Source organism: Scylla paramamosain, chromosome 8 (genome assembly GCF_035594125.1).
Source record: "Scylla paramamosain isolate STU-SP2022 chromosome 8, ASM3559412v1, whole genome shotgun sequence".
Taxonomy (NCBI): domain Eukaryota; kingdom Metazoa; phylum Arthropoda; class Malacostraca; order Decapoda; family Portunidae; genus Scylla; species Scylla paramamosain.
Genome location: NC_087158.1, coordinates 29,133,761 through 29,147,039, shown reverse-complemented (window position 1 = coordinate 29,147,039; position 13,279 = coordinate 29,133,761). Strand labels below are relative to the sequence as shown.

The 13,279-nt window shown below is 44.3% G+C and overlaps 1 long non-coding RNA gene across 5 annotated transcripts in view; it reads right to left on the bottom strand.

The window, feature by feature from the left end:
• The window catches only part of LOC135103114 (uncharacterized), a 94,176-nt gene extending 82,343 nt beyond the window's left edge, over positions 1–11,833 (bottom strand). For 2 of the 5 annotated variants that reach the window (XR_010269929.1, XR_010269930.1), the window contains exons 1-2: positions 11,553–11,833; positions 10,552–10,916 (exon numbers count right to left, since the gene is read on the bottom strand). This is a non-coding gene — a long non-coding RNA (uncharacterized LOC135103114). Of the gene's footprint in view, positions 1–9,350; positions 10,173–10,551; positions 10,917–11,552 lie in introns of those variants that run through there. The other 3 variants (XR_010269928.1, XR_010269927.1, XR_010269926.1) reach the window with 2 other exon arrangements.
• Positions 11,834–13,279: the final 1,446 nt, after the last annotated feature.

Genomic DNA, 13,279 nt, shown 5'->3' with positions numbered 1-13,279 from the left:
AGAGAGAGAGAGAGAGAGAGAGAGAGAGAGAGAGAGAGAGAGAGAGAGAGAGAGAGAGAGAGAACGAAAGAACGAAAAAAAACACCCCTGCGGAAAAAGAAGAGGAGGAGGAAGAAGCGAAGAATGGCAGAGCAGCAGCACCACCACCAGTAGCAGCAGCAGTAGTAGTAGTAGTAGTAGTCGTAGCAGGGGAGGGAAAGGGAGTACGGTGTTGGGGCAATATATCCACTCCGGAATGGGTGACTTGGGAGTAAATGGAAGTCCCCGGAGAGTGGCAAACTCGGGCCTAACGAGGTGTGGTCAAGATCTTTCGGAAACCCACAAACTTTGGCAGGAATTTCAGAAATCTCTCAGGCAGTAGGAAAAGGGGTAGGAGCGCCACGCACGGCACGGCGCACCCTTTGTGGAGGAGGAAGAGGAGGAGGATGAAGGGATGGTGGTGGTGAAGGAGGACGTGGAGGTGGAGGAGAAGGGGAAAAGTCAAAGAAGAGGAGTTAAAAGGATGAGAAAGTAGTAGAAGAAGAAAAATAAAGGTGTGAAAACAAATAAAGACTGAGGAACAAGAACAAGAAAAGAAGAACAAGAACAAGGTGGTGATGATGATAATGATGATGATAACGAAGATCACGACAGCGACGACAATAAAGCGGAAGAAAAGAAAAGAAGGAAGAAGAGAGATGAAGGAAAAGGACGAGAAAGAAACGTAGGAGAAGGAGAAAGAGTCGAACCATCCAGAGAAGGGGACGTCCTATAGAGTGAAGTGTTTCCATAACGGGCGGAAAGGCATCGGGCTGGGGGGGGAAGGGAGGGAAGGGCAGATTAGAGGGGATCGATGGTAAGCCCCGAGCGAGTGTTAGGGGTCAGGGCTGCCATCACACCCTTCACACTGGGCCTGTTGTCGCCTCTGCCCGTGGGAAGCTGGGAGCACTCGCGTCATGTGCATTTGGTGCACATGACGCGGTGCATTTCCCAGCTGGGCACGGAACGCTGTCAGGCCGTCAAGTGGGCCTGGCAGCGTCGGCGGAATGGCAGGGGTGGTGTTAACATTTGTGCCGAATACTGAGTGACTGAACAAACCTAACCTTACTGACGCGTGAAACCTGACGCCAAAGTGGACAAGTGTGTTTTGAAGATAAATAGAAAAATCAGTGTTTTTAGCAGCAAGCGAGATTGTGTTGAGGGAGGCAGGGATAGCGGCCAGGAGACTCGGGACCACTTCTCAGGCACCAGCGCAGGACTATCACCGAACTACCGAGGCGTTCTCTGAGTACCAACAAGGTATTTAAATTGGCCCTGCAACTGTGCAATTTCCCATAACCAGTGATTAAGGAGAGAGAGAGAGAGAGAGAGAGAGAGAGAGAGAGAGAGAGAGAGAGAGAGAGAGAGAGAGAGAGAGAGGGATTATTGTTACCTAAAAGAATGGTCTTCTAAAAGCATATTAGGTATTTATTTAAGCCCCATCTTCCACACACGCACACCTCTAACTTTATAACATGCAAAAATTCATCCCTGAAACATTAATTACCAGAGATTTTTTTTTTCTTTTTGAGTGCGTGCAAACTTAGAACATAAAAAAAAAGAAACGTGCAAGAAGCTATCAGGCCTACACGTGGCAGTCCCTGTATAAAACCAATTATCCTCATCCGTAACCTTAATACAGGCTACATGAACCACCGCGTAAGATGACCTCCACGTTACAGTTCTTGTATAAAACACGCCTACCTATTTCAGTCTGCCATCTCCATCTGTAACTTTAGAAATACGAGTACTGGCTGCACGAACCGCCGAATATAGCGTTAGGCGAAGCGAGGTGAGGCGAGGCGGGGATATGCAGTGTGGATGAGGTGATACGGAGGTTGAGTTGTGCAGTATGAGTGAGGCGAGGTTGGGTTATGCAGTGAGGCAAAGCGAGGCGGGGTTATGCTGTGAGTGAGGCAAAGCGAGGCGGGGTTATGCAGTGAGAGGCAAAGCGAGGCGGGGTTATACAGTGAATGAGGCAAAGCGAGGCGGGGTTATGCAGTGAGTGAGGCAAAGCGAGGCGGGGTTATGCAGTGAGTGAGGCAAAGCGAGGCTGGGTTATGCAGGTAAATGAGGCGCCCCCGCTAGGAGTGATATGTCAAGGGTTAGCTCGGGGCTTTGCTTCCCGCGGCGGGAGTAAACATTTCAGGGAACATCACTGCGCATTAATTAAGGGATTTAAACGTCGTGTTATGATGAATATTAATTGCCCATTTGAGGGAGTTACTTTAATGAGGATTTGTGGAGGTGTTTGTTATGTTATAGTTAGGTAGTTATTATTATTATTTTTTTATTATATTAATTACCTCGACTATTACTTCTACTACCGCACTATTCCTCCTCTTCCTCCTCCTCTTCCTGCTACTACTACTACTATTACTACTACTACTACAACTACCACTACAACTAATGATAATATTAATAGCACAGCAACATATCACACTGAGCAATGAAGGATCGACATTTAGACACAACACAACTGCACACCGCCTTTCTACACCCTCCAAACCTACCCACACACACACACACACGTCGCTCACAGACAGACAGACATACACATTTCCACGAATCCTAATACGTGAACCTACACATTAACGCAACTTCACAATTATCCACGACACATATACAGGCAAGGTTTCATCAGAATTACAATATCCAAGCGTCCCCGTGTTCCCAGCAAGCACGAAGCGGGTTCAGATTTGCAATATATCGCACTGGAGCTGAGTGGGTGTTAGCGTGGGTGCAGGTGAGGGGCCCCGCTCCCGCCACCACTTAGGGAAGCCCTCCAGGTAATAATCCAGCGGGACGATAAGTGATGAGCGGCGGGAGGGACACGTGAGGGGCGGGAGGGAGACGAGAGCGGCGGGGTATGGGATGTGATGAGGGAGCGGGGACAGGGGTAGGGTGTGATGAGGGAGCGGGGATAGAGGCGGGGTGTGAAGCGAGAAAGTAGTGTCCGGTGCTGTGCTAGGTTAGTAATGCAGGCTATGTAAGAGACTTTTGTATTATCTTTGTTTGTAATGTCAAGGTGGTTTTGTGCATCTACGTATACGATCCGTGAAACTAGAAGCGACAAATTTTAAGCCATATTCCGAAACGTCAATCCGTATCTCGACTACTTTAATAGGTTTTACATAGTTGAAGTGACACGGGTTTTTAGCAGTTTTTAAGATTCTAGTGACGGAATAACAAAGTTTCTACATAACACGATAAACACTCTTGAGGACCCGGCTAATCATTTCTGTGGCCTTGGAAAAGAGCAATGGTGAGAGAGCGAGGCGTTTCTGAACACGGGTTTAAGTGTGGTTCAGCAGGAGTGACGGCCCAAGCTAGGCAGGTCCCGCAGCGTGCAGTGGAGCCTCACGACTCTAACCCTTGCTGCTTCGAACAACTCTGACGCTTCGCTCGCTTCGCTCGTCCGGTTGTTATCAAGTATATTTATCATCTTGCTTTTATTATTAATGGACCATATATTGTTGGTCTTATTTTGTTCATCTTTCTTTTCATTATTTTGTAATTGGTTGTGTTTTGAAATCGTTCCTCAATACCTCTACCTAAAGAGCAGTTTGCTTCAGAAAGGCTAAAGTATGTGTGTCTTCGAAGCTCTTAAATTCTCAGTCATGTACAAGTATTAGTGGTAATTAATTGTTTCAAATGTTTCAAATGGTTCAGATGTTTCTCTCCCTCCCTCCCTCACTCACTCCTCTCTTCCCCGTTCTCATTTCCCTATCAAATTGCTTGATTTTCTGTTATGTTTCTGATATGCTAAGTTACTTTACTTCTATGATATTATTTAGCATTTTTGTCCAATTTTTTTTTTCTAATTCTCAATCGCTTTCTTAGAAAACGTAATAATTTCTCTTCCATCTTCAGCCTCTATCAGCTTCCTATTGTATTACTTTAATTTTATCGCATCGTTTGGTAGTTTTGATCCAATATTTTTATATCTGAATTTTAATTACTAAGTAACCTCTCTCATTCCCTATTCTCTCCCCCTCATCCCCCTCACCTCCATCAGCTTAGTATTATGTTGTTTTAATCTTACTTTACCGTAGCTTTTAACCATTTCCCTCTAGTATTTTTATGTGAATTTCAATCGCTAGGCAAGCTAAAGTCTCTCCCTTCCTGCACTCACTCGGTCCCCTTTCAAATTAGTTTTTTTTTTTTTTTTTTTTTTACATTATTTCATCCCATCGTATAATTTAACATGTATTTCATTGGTTTTATCAACAGAATTTCGGTATATTTTTGACGTGTATATATGAATCCGTTGATTTGGCGCATTAAATCAGTCATTCAGTCTCCAGCCGTGCTCTAAGGTAGTCTTATTTTATTTATTTATCAATTTATTTTTCTTCTTTTTGGTGGATAAAGAAAAGGTTAAAGGTTACGAGGTAGAGGAAAAGAGAAACAGAAAGGAAAGGAAATACAGTAGGAGGGAAAAGTTTGTGGCTCGTCCCGGTTCACCCTGGTTCTCTCGTCCTCGGTTCCCCAGCGGTCGGCAAGCCACGCGGTTCAAGGCAGTCTGCACAATCTTAGCCGAGGCAGGAACGCAATCACGGTTAGTTGTACGAGACGCAATCCCCAATGGGCCGCCTTAATACCTTGATTCGTCTAAGTTATATACACCAACCGGCCTAATCACTGCCTTTTACCACTTAAGCCCACGTCTTCCTCACCGCACCTCCGCCACTCCCTCACCACATCCTCATCACACTCCAATCTAAAGGACTTCCAGTGGTTGTGTTTTACTTCCTCTTTCGTTCCCTTTCCGAGGTGATGTTTTGCCCGCCAGACCCTTCATTCGAGTCCTCCCACTCCGCCATAAAGGTGAAAATATTACGGTTTGTTATTAATGTTATTGGTGTTACCCTGAGTATTAGTGGCGGTGTCTTCATTTATTATATATTTCGTATCCAGTCCTTCCTTTTTTAGTCTCTTATTCGTGTTGTAAAAATGGACCATGAATTTTTTTCTCTTCTTTTTTTTTTTTTTCCTTTGTTCTTTTCACAGGGAATTCTTGGAGGGTTCGGAAGGGACACTAATATAATTGCCGGAAATCCCATTGAAAGCACAGTTCTGGACAAGATAAATATTTTCCGATGTCCCGCCATGACACCTGTGCGAACGAGGAAGGGGGACACACACACACACACACACACACACACACACACACACACACACACACACACACACAACCTATCATCACACACCATAAAAAGGCCGGAATCTATTATGGACGCGGCCATTACACACACAAACCTTGATCTTGGTGGAAATTCTGCATTACAACTGATAGTGCATTGGCTGGCAACACTTGTACACCTCGTGCCCTTCCTCCCTTCCCTCCTTTCTGCACCTCATCCAGCTCATCGTCTATTCTTTCCTGTACCTCCTCCTTCCTCAGCCTGCCTTTGAGAATGAGGAAACTAAGAGAAGCAAGGAGAAGAGAAAGGAGAGCACTAACACGAATTGAACTTAGGCTTATTCATTCTCTTTTTCATTTCCTTTTTCATTCAGTTTGTTTTCAATGATGAGGAAAATTGAAAGAGAGAAAGAAGAGAGGACTAACATCACAGTGGTTCCTCATTTCTCTCCTCTCTTCTTCATCTCTCCCTCATCATCCTCAGCCAGTTTTCGAGGCAAAGAAGAATGAGAGAAAATAAGCAAGAGAAGTGAGAGAAGAGAACGAACATCAAGTTAACCTCAAATGCTTCTTCTTCTCTCTTCCTTCCTTCGTCTCTCCCTCATCATCTTTACCCCGTTTTCGAGACAGAGAAGACTGAGACGATAAGAAGAAGAGAGAAGAGAACTAACATGAATTGATTGCTTATTTTCTTTTCTCTCTCCCTCTCTCTTCTCTCCTTCCTCTCAACCTCATCAACCTAAGCCCGTTTTGGAGACAGAAAAGACTGAAAGAAGATAAGCAAGAGAAAAGAGAGAAGGAGGAAAAGAAAATGAAGATGAATTAAACTTAACCTCACCGCTTCCTCTCCTCTCCTCTCCTCTGCTCTCCTCTTTTCTCCTCTTCTCTCCCCGTCATCAGCGTTGCCTCCGCGCCGCCGCTCCCTTTAGACGACAATAAATAATCCTCGGGCCGAATTATCAACATAAATAGGAGGCGATCGTAACTTAAGCCACTAGTACTAACTCTCCCGTGTGACCCTTTGACTCTAATAACCCACAGAGGAGACTCGTTACGCTCTAAGAGAAGAAGGAGGAGGAAGAGGAGTGGTGGTGGTGGTGGCGGTGGTGATGGTGGTGGTGGTTCTTCTCTTCCCAGCCTCAGCGATGCAAGGAATGGCAACAAACAATCTGGTTTATTTGCGATTGAACCTCGTGACAAGACTGATCCTTCTTTCCTCTTGTTCATACCCCTTCCTCCTCCTCCTCCTCCTCCTCCTTCTCAAGACCTCCCCTACTTATCCTTCCCTCTCTGCCCCCACCCCTCTCTCTCTCCCTCTCTCTCTTTCTTCTTCCCGTTGAGCTGAAAGGCAACACACCAACATCAAAAGACTCGGTGAAAGTCTCCTGATTATTGTGGGGGGTCGTGGCCCAATCAGACGAGTGGTGTGTGTGTGTGTGTGTGTGTGTGTGTGTGTGTGTGTGTGTGGCTCCAGGCGCGGGATAGACACACCCTACAAGGACGGACGGACGGACACACACACACACACACACACACACACACACACGCGTAATCAAGAGACATAGAGGGGCCAGAGGGGGCGACTCTTCACCCTCAACTTTACCTTGTTTATTGAGAGAGAGAGAGAGAGAGAGAGAGAGAGAGCTTACTGACAAACCCGACCCTCTGCCTCCCCTTGCACAGGGCTTTCCTCAGTAACAATGCTAAGCCCTGGTGGAATACAGACAGACTCGCGAAAAGGGTGAGGCTGGGCAGGTGAAGGGGGGAGAGGGAGAGGCAGGAAAGGGGAGGGGAGGGAAAGGAAGGGAGGGAAGGGGAGGGAAGGGAAGGGAAGTGAAGGGAAGGGAAGGGAGGCAGGTCCAAGCTTCTCTATCCTGGATTTGACTCCTCTCCCTTCACAACACTCTATCTTTTTCCAGACTTTGCTTTTGTATTTGCACTTTTTTTTATATCTAGTCTCTCTCTCTCTCTCTCTCTCTCTCTCTCTCTCTCTCTCTCTCTCTCTCTCTCTCTCTCTCTCTCTCTCTAAAGTTCACTAGCCAAAGAATACGAAATAAGAACAATAATTTAGCACTTTTTTCCTTCTGTATATAAAGTTAACTTGCCAGTGGACTCAAAATAATACTAATACAAGCTCCTCTATATAACCGCTTCTTCAATACTGATTATATTAACTATGTACTTAATACGCATACATTTGAAAATTTATTAGAAGGTAAGGCGGTGCTAAATCTAATGTATTATCTCCATGTTTATGTGTGTCCCTCAATTAAGGAAAATTTACTATCCATGTATAGTTTTGGGGTCTGCTTGTGTATGTATATATTTTGGTAACGGTAATGCAAACTGCCTCCTAACTCACTCACAACTTAGACTCGCAAGTACACACACACACACACCTCAAACCAACCAAGGGGAAAAATTGTGTATAATATTCTCTCTCTCTCTCTCTCTCTCTCTCTCTCTCTCTCTCTCTCTCTCTCTCTCTCTCTCTCTCTCTCTCTCTCTCTCTCTCTCTCTCTCTCCTGTACAAATCCACCACCCGTAAATAGAGAGAACGTATATTTTCAACGCTAAATATTATCGTGTGAATGTGAATGCGTGCGCGTCACGATGTAAAATGTATATTGTTCTTACTCGTGCGTTTCCATGGCTATATATAGTTTTTTTTTTCTTTTTATTTCCTCCCTTTTTTGTTGTTGTTGTGAATAGTGTGTTTCTTTCCGTAATTCATTTCATTCTCGTGAATATTTGTTGGAAGGGAAGACAATGACGGAGTTTTCCTGTACCTTACCCGCCTTGCCTCTGCTCTGCTGTTCATAGTTTTATATTACCAGATGCTGCTGTTATTACTACCTTTACTGCTTCTGGTATTACTGCTACTACTTCTACTTCTACTACTATTGCTACTACTACTACTACTACTACTACTACTACTTCTCTTTAACCTTTTTGCCAACCCATCTACTTATATTACTTTTCTCCTTGAAACTACTACTACCACCACTACTATTTTCCTTACCTTAATACCATCACCACCACATCACCCCACGAAGCACCCCAACAACAACACCCCAACCACCACCACATCTCCACGACTAGTCCTACCCACCACCAGTCCTGCCGCCCACCATTTACACTCATCATAGTCCTCCCACACATCCCTAATACCCGGTGCTTGTCTACACTTTGTAACCTCGGGACGGCGGATTTCCAGTGTGTTTAATGACGCGGAACCAGCTCAGGGTGATGGAGTAAGCTGTTTACAAACCTGCTTCTCTCCCGATGATAGTGAATTTGGAATCTAAGAGTGGCAAGGGCGCGAGGAGGAGGAAAAGGGTAAACAGGTAGCTAAATCTAGGCGTGTTTGGAAGGGACGGGGGGGTAAAGGAAGAAGCAGGGTGAGTGTTCCAGGAGAGAAAGATAAAGAGATTGTGGTGGTGGTAGTGGTAGTGTTGCAAGAGGATGAAATACTAGTGAGTGTTAGGAGAGAGAAGTATTGAAGGAATAAAGTGAGAGAGAGAGAGAGAGAGAGAGAGAGAGAGAGAGAGAGAGAGAGAGAGAGAGAGAGAGAGAGAGAGAGAGAGAGGAAGAGGAAGTATATGAAAAAAGTAGCACTACTAGTTTGCAATGCTATAAGTACGTAGTTACTGTTGAGGAAGGAAAAACAAAAAGAAAGAAAGAAAAAAGAGTTGAAGAGTTTAGCAGACAAAGATTTGGAGAAAGGAGAAAAAAGAAGAAAGATGAAGGAACGTGTAGACAAAGAGGAAACAGCGCATGAAGAAGAAAGGTAAGCAAATGAGATTGAGAAAGAGAAGGACGTTGAAAATAATAATTCTGATCATCCTTACTTTTCCTTCTCTCCTTCCATCCTTCTCTCTCTCCTTTTCTCCCTCCCTCTCTTTCCATTTTATTTTTTCTTGCCTCTCAGCATCATCACCAGTAGCAGAGAGAGAGAGAGAGAGAGAGAGAGTTATGTCTCTATTACACGTGACTTTAAAGTGCTTGGCTTAAATCGAGAAATGATGAAGGGAGACAAGAACAAAAGAAAGAAAAAAAAAATAGAACACAAATAAACAATATGAAAGAAGAGAGAAAAATCAACGAAGTCTTTCCATCACTCACAATTTTTTCCCTCTTTTTTTTTTACTATTTTTTTTTTTTTTTTTTTGAAGGGAGAAGCGATTTTTAAAAAGAGATTCACTGCAGATTTTAACTTTTATTTCAAAGGAAGATACTTTTTATTTCTTTATTGATTTTCTTTTTTGGCATGAAGGAAAAGGAGGAGTAGGAGGAGGAGGAGGGGGAGGAGTAGGAAGAAGAAGAGGAGGAGGAGGATTAATGGGCTAAAGAAGTGACTGAAAGAATGAGTCTTCAAAAAATGAGTGACTGAGAGCAAGACGGCCGTGTTATGTAATTTCCTTATTTTTCCCCCCTCCCTTTTTTTCCCGCCATTGTGTTCACGTCCACTTAATGGGGCGCTGATGAGATAGAGAGAGAGAGAGAGAGAGAGAGAGAGAGAGAGAGAGAGAGAGGGAGACTACATACAATCTTCAACATAAATAACAACAAAGCAAGTTATTAAGATGTCTGAAAAAAAACATCTTAGTAATTAATCAGTCATATATTATCTTAAGCATGCAAGTGATGATATGCAACTTTTAAAATCATAATACTGTATAAACAACTCTCTCTCTCTCTCTCTCTCTCTCTCTCTCTCTCTCTCTCTCTCTCTCTCTCTCTGTCTTCCTACGCTACCGTTCAGAACAACATTAATTATACAACTAATGGCAAACTAATTATGAAGAACACGAGCGGTGTCTACTGAAAAGATGATACACTGTGACGACGAAGGAGGCGACAGCGGCGGCGGCGTTGCTGGTGGTGGTGGCGGTGGTGGTGGTGGTGGTGGTGGTGTTGAGAGTACAGATGCGTAATGAAGATGATTATTAATGAAGGTTTTGTTGAGTTCTTGTGGTCTTAGTAGCAGCAGTGGTAGAAGCAACAGCTGTAGTAACAGGTGATAGATAGGTAGATAAATACACAGGTAGATAATGATAGAGTTCCATTAATTAAATACATAGAGATTCACGCGAAGTTATTGGTCGAGTGAGTAGTAGTAGTAATAATAATAGTAGTAGTAATAGTAGTAAAGTAGAAGCAACAACAGTAACAATAGTAATACCAGCACTAGTAATATATAGTAATAGATAATAATAATAATAATAATAATAGTAATAGTAATAATAATAATAATAATAATAATAATAATAAGTACTAACAATAGCAACATAAGTAAAGACAAGTAATCCTGTTTCCCCAGTAACAAAAAAAAAAGCACAAAAAAAAGAAAACACTAGCTACTCTTGGCATTAATTAATTCTTACCTGTAATGCTTAGCAGGGTGATAGGCAGGTAGGCAGGTAGGCGGGACAGGTAAACACGGGTAGGTAGGCAGGTAGGCGGTGTTACTGATGCTGCTTCACCTCTACCTCTACCTCTCTCTCTACCTGGACGCCGCCGCTCTACCCTATGAATGAGTTAATTAGGAGAGTTCATACAACCTTAATTGTTCAGGTATTTTTCTTTTTTTTCACCTTTTTCCCTCCTGCAAGTTTATAGAGCCTTCAACAGTCCACACAAGCTCACTTTTCCCTTTTTCTCTCTTTTTTTTTTTTTAACTCTTTTCAGTGTTCTCTTTAAAAGGTGGACGGAAGGGGAGGACTTTCGAAAAAAAAAAACATAGAGGTATCTGCCGAGGAAATAAAAATATATATAACATGAGTTGCTTTTGTTTTTTTTTTTTTGTTTTTTTTTTTGTGTATTTTTTGAGGATGTTAATTATTAATTTTTCTCTCTTTTCATCTCCGTAGCTTTGAGAAGTGGAGTAGTGAAGGCGAGGGAGCGTACGCATGCAAGATCTATCGTATGTTTGTAAGCACACACACACACACACACACATACACACACACACACACACGTAAAAAATAATGTATGAAAAAAATGTGTGTGTCTGTGTATGTGTGTGTATTTAGGCGTGTGTGTGCCTGTGTCAGTGTGCGTGTGTGTGTCAGTGTGCGCGTGTGTTATGCGTGAGCGCGAAATGTGTGTGCACGCGCGCGGGGCAAGTTTTCTTTTCACCTCTCCTATTTGTTTTCGTGATTGAAGCCCCGGTGTTGCCTGTGTCTGGTGTTGTCTGGTGTGCCGTGCCCCATACGCGATGCTCCCGGAGAGGCCCTCCACGCGCACTCCTCGAGGAGGCTTCAAGTCCTGCCTCATTCCCTCCCTTCCCTCTTTCGTTCGCTCGCTCGCCACCACTACTACAATTCTTTCCTTAATTCATAGATGTTACTCGTCATTTTTTCCACTCCCTCCTTCCATCACTCACTCGGGTCACGCTCGGCTCTTCCTCCTGGACGCAAGCGGCTTCCTTAGTTCGCTTCTGGCACGCTACTCGCAAAAGTTCCCTCGGCTGGGGTGGCTCGAGTCACTGGGCGGAGAGCGCAGCGCATCAATCCTCCCTCGTGCACTGTCGGAAAGTTACTGAGCTCCCGCGCGGTCTGGCTGGCTGGCGAGCGGCGGGCAGGTCACTCCTCCCTCTTTCGCTCTGCTACCCTTCTCAGTCCAGCTCGGAGGCGCGCTTTTGGGGATCTGGCCTCACCTCTCCTCTCCAGCGTTATTTGAGAGTTCCCTTAGTAAGTCAGGCGGAGAGAGGAGTGCGCAGGTGCCAGGTGAGGGGAAGGGTTAGGAGGTGCACCGGGAAGAGAGTGAGAGAGAGAGAGAGAGAGAGAGAGAGAGAGAGAGAGAGAGAGAGAGAGAGAGAGAGAGACGAGGAGAAAAGGAGAGGAGAGGAAAGGTAGCATTTAAAACATGAACCAGGTGTAAATGGAGAGATCGTATCAGACCGCAGGGAAATGTGAGATGTAAAGGTGAAGGAATTTTTTGGTGTAGGTGGATTTATTCAGTGGCTCTGTGAGATGTGATTAGCCTGGTAACTCGGAATTAAATAGCCGGGTTCTTAAACAGAGTGATAATTGGGTCCGCCCCGACTGATGAAGGGAAGGAGGCCCCTCGTGTGGAGATAAAAGGCGTGTTCCAGGTATACTCTCTCTCTCTCTCTCTCTCTCTCTCTCTCTCTCTCTCTCTCTCTCTCTCTCTTGCCGCAATTTTATTACCTCTCTCTTTTAATTCATTTTCCATCCGTACTCTCTTCCTCTTCTCTTCCCTTCTTCTACTTCCTCTTCTCACCTTTTCATCATACTTATTCGGCGTGTTATCCATCACTCTCTTTCTCCATCGTTGGTTATTCACTCATTCATTCACTCACTTCCTAAACTTATCCTTTTTCTTATATTTTTTTCTCCTTTTCCTCTTTTTCTATCCTTCCTTCGGTTATTTCTTACCTTGCATTGCTTTCACGGGCACCCCCCCTCGCACTTTCTCTCTCTCTCTCTCTCTCTCTCTCTCTCTCTCTCTCTCTCTCTCTCTCTCTCTCTCTGACAGCTCCATTTCTTATAACATCCTATTTCCTTCACTCCTTCCCACTCTTTTTCTCTCCTTCATTCCCACAAGTGACGCTTCATTTATTTCAGAACGCCCCTCGTCACATACGCTTTCCTTCTCTCACTCCTTTGCCATCCTTCTCTCCCCTCCTTTCTCACTTTTCTCCCACCCTCAGTTCATTCGTTCTCTCTGATATTCCTCTGTCATCTATTCCTTGCTCCTTCACTCATTCACTTTCTTTCCCTCATATTTTTCTTCATACTTGCTTTCATCCTTCTCCCTCTCTCTCTTCCTCTCCTCTTACTCACTTGTCCCTCTCTCAGGTAGCAGACGTACGTGTATTTACTTGTCCGCTCCATCCGTGACTCTTGCTTGGGTTTCCTGACGGTAAGGTTCTCTGATCCTACTGAATTTGACTGACTGACTGACTGACTGACTGATTGACCGACTGTGTGCTTGATAGGTGACTGTCTGGATGATTGACTGTGGCTGATTGGCCGGGCAGGTTGAAGTAGTGGTTGTCTCAGTGACTGACGTGCGCCCTCCTTCCTTCCTTCCTTCTGGAGATTCGCAGGTTGAGTTCTTTGGAGGGACGTGTACCAGGCTTTGCAT